Below are 8,606 nucleotides of genomic sequence, written 5' to 3'. Positions count from 1 at the left end.
TGTCACAAAAGCCAGAAATAGCGTTAAATTAATCACTAACATTTGATGATCTTCATCTGGTGGCACTCCCAGAACTCCATGTTACACAATAAATGTTTGTTTTGTTCGATAAAGTTCATATTTTTCGCACGTTTAGTTCAGTAATCCATATGCACAAAGCGCGGGCACAACATCCAGACAAAGTCAAAAAAGTTCCATTAAAACCTTTTCTCAATAGGGGCGGCGGTATTCACTTGTAAAGAATCGTGCCCAAATTAAACTGCCTCGTATTCTATTCTAGATCGGACAATATGCATATTATATTACATTGGATAGAAAACACTCAAGTTTATAAAACCGTTTGAATTTATATCTGTGAGTAAAACAGAACTCATTTTGCAGCAAACTTCCTGACAGGAAGTGAAAAATCTGAAATCGAGGCTCTGTTCCAGGGCCTTCCTATTAATTTGCTTGAAATCTATGGATATACAGTGGGGCAAAAAAGTATTAGTCAGCCACCAATTGTGCAAGTTCTCCCACTTAAAAATATGAGAGAGGCCTGTAATTTTCATCATAGGTACATTTCAACTATGACAGACAAAATGAGGAAAAAAATCCAGAAAATCACATTGTAAGATTTTTAATGAATTTATTTGCAAATTATGGTGGAAAATAAGTATTTGGTCACCTACAAAACAAGCAAGATTTCTGGCTCTCACAGACCTGTAACTTCTTCTTTAAGAGGCTCCTCTGTCCTCCACTCGTTACCTGATTAATGGCACCTGTTTGAACTTGTTATCAGTATAAAAGACACCTGTCCACAACCTCAAACAGTCACACTCCAAACTCCACTATGCCAAGACCAAAGAGCTGTCAAAGGACACCAGAAACAAAATTGTAGACCTGCACCAGGCTGGGAAGACTGAATCTGCAATCGGTAAGCAGCTTGTTTGAAGAAATCAACTGTGGGAGCAATTATTAGGAAATGGAAGACATACAAGACCACTGATAATCTCCCTCGATCTGGGGCTCCACGCAAGATCTCACCCCGTGGTCAAAATGATCACAAGAACGGTGAGCAAAAATCCCAGAACCACACGGGGGACCTAGTGAATGACCTGCAGAGAGCTGGGACCAAAGTAACAAAGCCTACCATCAGTAACACACTACGCCGCCAGGGACTCAAATCCTGCAGTGCCAGACGTGTCCCTCTGCTTAAGCCAGTACATGTCCAGGCCCGTCTGAAGTTTGCTAGAGAGCATTTGGATGATCCAGAAGAAGATTGGGAGAATGTCATATGGTCAGATGAAACCAAAATATAACTTTTTGGTAAAAACTCAACTCGTCGTGTTTGGAGGACAAAGAATGCTGAGTTGCATCCTAAGAACACCATACCTACTTTGAAGCACGGGGGTGAAACATCATGCTTTGGGGCGTGTTTTTCTGCAAAGGGACCAGGACGACTGATCCGTGTAAAGCAAAGAATGAATGGGCCATGTATCGTGAGATTTGAGTGAAAACCTCCTTCCATCAGCAAGGGCATTGAAGATGAAACGTGCTGTGGTCTTTCAGCATGCAATGATCCCAAACACACCGTCCAGGCAACGAAGGAGTGGCTTCGTACGAAGCATTTCAAGGTCCTGGAGTGGCCTAGCCACGTCTCCAGATCTTCAACCCCATAGAAAATCTTGAGGGATGAAAGTCCGTGTTGCCCAGCAACAGCCCCAAAACATCACTGCTCTAGAGGAGATCTGCATGGAGGAATGGGCCAAAATACCAGCAACAGTGTGTGAAAACCTTGTGAAGACTTACAGAAAACGTTTGACCTCTGTCATCGCCAACAAAGGGTATATAACAAAGTATTGAGAAAACTTTTGTTATTGACCAAATACTTATTTTCCACCATCATTTGCAAATAAATTCATTAAAAATCCTACAATGTGATTTTCTGGATTTTCTTTTCTCATTTTGTCTGTCATAGTTGAAGTGTACCTATGATGACAATTACAGGCTTCTCTCATCTTTTTAAGTGGAGACTTGCACAATTGGTGCTGACTAAAACTTTTTTGCCCCACTGTACATGCACTTCATACACCTTCCACTAGATGTCAACAGGCAGTGGGAGGTGGAATGGGGTGTAGCTTGATCTGAGGTCGAACAAGAGCTTTTGGAATGACGTGTCTGGAAATTTCATGTCTTCGAAGGCGCGAGAAGAACCCCAGATTGCCTTCTGAAAAGCTTTCGGTATACACGGTAGATATCTCCGGCTCTGATTTTATTTGATAGATGTGATAAAATCATCATAAAGTAGTTTTTTTCACCGAGTTGTATCAGTTTATTGAACGTTACTTGCGAGTTTTGGAATTTTCTTTTCTTGGGCACGTTTGCGCCACATGGCTAGCTATGGTTGCTAATTCGACAGGCACAAGAGGACATTCTAAAACCGAACAACGATTATTCTGGACAAGAACTCTTGTACAAGATTCTGATGGAAGCTCAGCAAAAGTAGGAACCATTTATGATGTATTTCGTATTTCTGTGGAAAATGTTTAGTTCTATTTCCGCCCTTATTGCGGGCGCTGTCTCGCTAAACGTAAGCTGTTTGTTATATTAAAGTTATTTTTAAAAATCTAACACAGCGATTGCATTAAGAACTAGTGTATCTTTCATTTGCTGTCCAACATGTATTTTTTGTAAAGTTTATGATGAGTTATTTGGTCAGATTAGGTGAGTGTCAGAAATATATCCGGAGATCTGGGAAAAAGTTGCTACATTTTCACAATGTATAACCACGGTTTTCAGCTCAAAATATGCACATTTTCGAACAAAACATAAGTGTATTGTATAACCTGATGTATAGGACTGTCATCTGATGAAGTTGGTCAGGTATGAATAATTTTATATCTTTTGCTTTTTTTTTTGCGATCGCTACCTTTGCGGTGAATGAATGCAACATGTTATAAGACTGTCATCTGATGAAGTTGTTTCTTGGTTAGTGACTAATTATATCTCTATTTGGTCGGTTTTGTGATAGCTACCTATGCGGTAAAAAAGTTGTGAAAATATGCGGTTGAGTCTTTTGCTATTGTGGTTAGCTAATAGAAATACATAGTGTTTTCGCTGTAAAACATTTAAAAAAATCGGAAATGATGGCTGGATTCACAAGATGTGTATCTTTCATTTGGTGTCTTGGACTTGTGATTTCATGATATTTATATGCTAGTATTTACTTGTGGCGCTATGCTAGGCTATGCTAGTCAGCTTTTTACTGAAAGGGCGCTCAGCAAGGAAGAAGCCACTGCTCCAAAACCACCATAAAAAAGCCAGACTACGGTTTGCAACTGCACATGGGGACAAAGATCGTACTTTTTGGAGAAATGTCCTCTGGTCTGATGAAACAAAAATAGAACTGTTTGGCCATAATGACCATCATTATGTTTGGAGGAAAAAGGCAGAGGCTTGCAAGCCGAAGAACACCATCACAACCGTGAAGCACGGGGATGGCAGCATCATGTTGTGGGGGTGCTTTGCTGCAGGAGGGACTTGTGCACTTCACAAAACAGTTGGCATCATGAGGATGGAAAATGATGTGGATATATTGAAGCAACATCTCAAGACATCAGTCAGTAAGTTCAAGCTTGGTCACAAATGGGTTTTCCAAATGGACAATGACCCCAAGCATACTTCCAAAGTTGTGGCAAAATGGCTTAAGGGCAACAAAGTCAAGTTATTGGAGTGGCCATCACAAAGCCCTGACCTCAATCATATAGAAAATGTGTAGGCAGAACTGAAAAAGCATGTGCAAGCAAGGAGGCCTACAAACCTGACTCCGTTGCACCAGCTCTGTCAGGAGGAATTKACCCAACTTATTGTGGGAAGCTTGTGGAAGGCTACCCAAAACGTTTGACCCAAGTTAAACAATTTAAAGGCAATGCTACCAAATACTAATTGAGTGTATGTAAACTTCTGACCCACTGGGAATGTGATGAAAGAAATAAACGCTGAAATAAATCATTCTCTCTACTATTATTCTGACATTTTACATTCTTAAAATAAAGTAGTGATCCTAACAGACCTAAGACAGGGAATTTTTACTCTGATTAAATGTCAGGAATTGTGAAAAACTGAGTTTAAATGTATTTGGCTATGGTGTATGTAAACTTCCGACTTCAACTGTACTTATCTATTTGTGTTTCAGAGGAGCAATTGATGCACTGTTAATGTTTGTCTCTAAAGTAGCCGGTGTCGTGCAGATGTTTAGTATTTCACGCCCTCAAAGCCTAACCCAAGGCCCAAATCAAAAATAAAACAGAATCAGTCAACATGGGCTCCTGAGCAAGCACTAGTCTAGCATACATACCTGTGTGTGTGTGTGTGTGTGTGTGTGTGTGTGTGTGTGTGTGTGTGTGTGTGTGTGTGTGTGTGTGTGTGTGTGTGTGTGTGTGTGTGTGGTGTTGTGTGCCAGCCCCCATGCATATGTGTTTACCTTGGGTGGTTTGAAGGGGTAGTCTGGTGTAAAGGCGATATCTAGGAAGAAGACCCCTCCCTCGTACACAGAGCCTGGTGGTCCAGGATGGTGGATCTCCACTCATAGATGTTGTCTCTTTTGGACCCGCACTGCAAGGGCACAGAAGAAAGAAATTCAATATACAGAACGTATTTAGAAATCAGGACATTACATTTTAATTCTGTAACTCAATTCTGATTCAGCAGTGTGTGTTTGTGAAAGATAAAGAGAGAAGAAGCTTGAATGATCTCTCTTATTATCAACCAAAACTACTCGGTATAACTCTCTATTACCAGATACATGCCATGGCATCTCTATGCAGTTATCTATTCACACACACACACACACACACACACACACACACACACACACAACACACACACACACACACACACACACACACACACACACACACACACACACACACACACACACACACCACACACACACACACACACACACGGCAGATTGCCCTCCTGTAGTACATGAGAACTACAGTGTAGACTAGAGAGCAGCTGGCTGCTGCCGAGTCTCATTGTTAGTTGCCTCCTCCTACACATAGTGGAGAGGAAAATAATCAAATCCTATTTAGAAAAGGAGCGATGGGGAGAGAGGGGGCAAAGCAATAGAAAAGAGAGTGAGAGGGGAGGCATTAATGCAATGCGAGTGTATCACTAAAGCCATTCATTTAAACTGTAGTCCGTAGTAAAGAGGTAGGCCTGTGTATTTTTCTGTCTTGCTCATTTTGGACACGGTGAGGAATTATGGGAAACAAGCTGAAAGAGGAGAGAGACGAATGAGCTGGAGAGAGAAGGTGTGCCTCCAGGAGACGAGCTTGGCAGTAGTAAATAGTTCTAGTCGTGGTCACGCTCTAGGCTGTTGTTGCACAACATGACTTAGTGGTTAGGAGAGATCATGTTTGTGGGTCAATCAACCCATTGCTATAGTGGTTGAGACAGACGTTCCACATGGCACTCTCTCCTAGTCCTCTTTTGTTGGCTAAAATAGTGATTTTCTCCCCTCTCTTCCCACAGTAAGTATTAAGCTACAGACCGCATCTGGATATGTTAAGAGCACACCATGCGACACCATGTATAACCCAGGCTTGTGGACCACTGGTTCCCTATCCAGTACAAAGAAGTACTGTGCTCTATAATGTTTATGACCTGTCTCACTCTAGCACCATAGTCGGAAGTAAAAGCATAACACCATAAAAGTATAAATGGTGTAGAACAGGCTGATGATGTAATATATTACTATCACAAAGACAGTCTTTTTTTTCTGCCAGGGCTTCCTCATCCCTCACTCTCCTACTTTCTCCCCTGCTCCCATCACACAGCCCCTCGCTCCCATCACACAGCCTCGCTCCCCATAACATCACACAGCCCCTCTCCCCCCCATAACATCACACATCCCTTCTCCCCCCATAACATACACAGCCCTCTCCCCCCATAACATCACACAGCCCCTCTCCCCCATAACATCACACAGCCCCTCTCCCCGCCCACATCTCCTCATCTGCTCGACGGCAGTTCCTGATTTTTTTTTACTCAGGCCGGCAGCTGGGCATCACACGCAAAACACAGGAATAATCACAACGGCTGCAGGGATTGGACAGACGCTGGTAGCAAATGTGGGATAGACGAGATGTCCCGAGACAGTCAAAGGGAGTATTGTATGACAAGAGATAGATACTGATCACCACTACCTCTCTTGTTGGCAGCAACACACACACACAGCACACACCCACACAACAGCACACACACCAACACACACACACGACACACACACACACACAACACACACACAGAGAGAGAGAGCATCAAGAGGGAAGCGGAGGGGAATGTAGAAAGAGAAGAGTGTCAGCGGAGCGAGAAGAGTGAGTGTGAGGCAGAAGAAGGCATGGTGAGCTGTATGCCAGCTGTACTCCAGTTTCACTAAGCCTACACTTAGAAAGAGCGTGTGCTCATTGGATACATGCCATCATCTAAAAGTAGCTTCAGCTATATCTTACACTAGCACACTTCGTACTATCCAGAAGGCCTTAAGGATTCATAAAAATGTACATACATTTCGATTTTAATTTCTATTTCATTTCATCTTTACAATCATTTGAATGATCTTCTGATTTAACTCTTTAGTTTGTGTTAAAAAGAGAAGGGTTAATACTAGAAGAACAAAATCTCAATCGGATTTTATTTTGTGGGTCTCTGGTATAAAAATCTAGCTAACTCAGCCAGCCATTGAATAGGCCTTCAGAAGCTGGGATAGAAGGGCTCTTGCCATTCAACTGTATTAAGCAGAATTTGAGTGACGTAGAATGAACCAATTACATTTTGACTTGCACGGTAAGGACTGTTTTTTAAAAAAGGGGGAAAGGAAGAGGTTATTTGTCTAGGCTTCTCAATCACATGATCATCATTGGTGAGTGACACTGTTGTTTGTTAGACTAGCTCTCTAAAAATAATGACTGAAACACTGTTGTTGTGTTACAGCTCCCTTGCTGTTAGCTAGCTCGTCTAAAATAATGACTGAAAACACTGTTGTTGTTGTACAGCTCCCTTGCTGTTAGCTAGCTCTCTAAAAATATGACTGAAACACTGTTGTTGTTTTTGCAGCTCCTTGCTGTTAGCTAGCTCTTCTAAAAATAATGACTGAAACACTGTTGTTGTTACAGCGTCCTCTTGCTGTTAGCGAGCTCTCTGAAATAATGACTGAAACACTGTTGTTGTTGGTTGTTACAGCTTCTTGCTGTTAGCTAGTCTCTATAAAATAATGACTGAAACACTGTTTTGTTGTTGTTGTTACAGCTCCTTGCTGTTTAGCTAGCGCTCTAAAAATAATGACTGAAACACTGTTGTTGTTACAGCTCCTTGCTGTTAGCTAGCTCTCTGAAAAATAATGACTGAAACACGTTTTGTTGTTGTTGTTACAGCTCCTTGCTGTTAGCTAGCTCTCTAAAATTGACTGAAACACTGTTGTTGTTACAGCTCCCTTGCTGTTTAGCGAGCTCTTCTAAAAATAATGAACTTGAACACTGTTGTTGTTACAGCTTCCCTTGCTGTTAGCTTAGCTCTCTGAGGAAATAATGACTGAAAGCACTGTTGTTTGTTTGTTACAGCTCCCTTGCTGTTAGCTAGCTCTCTAAAGAATAATGACTGAAACACTGTTGTTGTTTACGCTCCCTTGCTGTTAGCGGAGCTGCTCTAAAAATATGACTGAAACCGTTGTTGTTTTACAGGCTCCCTTGCTGTTTAGCGAGCTCTCTAAAAATAATGATGAAACCTGTTGTTGTTTGTTTGCAGCTCCCTTGCTGTTAGCTAGCTTCTGAAAATAATGACTGAAACACTGTTGTTTGTTGTTATCAGCTCCCTTGTGTTAGCTAGCTCTCTAAAATATGACTGCATTTTACTGTCTGGCCCCCTGGTATATTGTGTGGCGTGATTGATGTCCTCTTGCTCGGTTTCAGCGAGCTCCGTTCTAATAGTAATATATGACTGGAGATCTGTTTTGGTTTCAGCTGGTGTACGGCAGCTCGCTGCCTTTGTTGTTAGCTAGCTTTCTGAAAATAATTGGGACTGAGAACACTGGTTGTTGTTGGTTAACGGCTCGCCTTTGGCTGTTGTAGGCATCGAGAGACTCTCTGGAAAAATTAGGTGACTGCGAAACACTGGATTCGTGTGATATTGGAGTGTGTGTGTGTACATGCCTCCTGTGCTGTTGCGAGCTTCTCTGTAAAATAATAGAGTACTATTGAGAAACACCTGTTGCTGATTTATGTTTGTGCGACGATGGATCAGCAGCCTGGCTTGCTGTTAAGTCGGTCGCAGCTCTGTGTGATCGCTCAAAGGAGTTAAAGTCTAGGAATGTGTGGATCGGGAAAGCAGGCGAGCTGTGATGTAGTGGCGCTGTTGTGGTTGTGTCATTTGAAATGCTCCTCAACGTGTAGTTGTCGATGACTGGCCGAGTATTGTCGTCTCGCGTAATGAGGGCTGTTGAGCTATGCTTCTAAAATAGGATGGATTGTGAATCAATTATGTTGTTGTACAGGCTCTGCTTGCGATGAGTTAGCGTAGCTCTCTAAATTGATACATGAGCTGAACATGTTGTTAGTGCTTTG

At 42.1% G+C, this 8,606-nt stretch overlaps 1 protein-coding gene and 1 pseudogene across 1 annotated transcript in view; both read right to left on the bottom strand.

Annotated features, from left to right (window-relative positions):
* The window catches only part of LOC139023381 (ubiquitin-conjugating enzyme E2 E1-like), an 18,687-nt pseudogene extending 13,899 nt beyond the window's left edge, over positions 1-4,788 (bottom strand).
* The window catches only part of LOC111956086 (ubiquitin-conjugating enzyme E2 E1-like), a 114,127-nt gene that overhangs the window by 42,540 nt on the left and 62,981 nt on the right, over positions 1-8,606 (bottom strand). The window lies entirely within an intron of this gene.

This window comes from Salvelinus sp. IW2-2015, linkage group LG31 (genome assembly GCF_002910315.2).
Source record: "Salvelinus sp. IW2-2015 linkage group LG31, ASM291031v2, whole genome shotgun sequence".
Classification (NCBI taxonomy): domain Eukaryota; kingdom Metazoa; phylum Chordata; class Actinopteri; order Salmoniformes; family Salmonidae; genus Salvelinus; species Salvelinus sp. IW2-2015.
The sequence above is the reverse complement of the archived record's forward strand: the minus strand, read 5'-3'. Positions and strand labels throughout refer to the sequence as shown.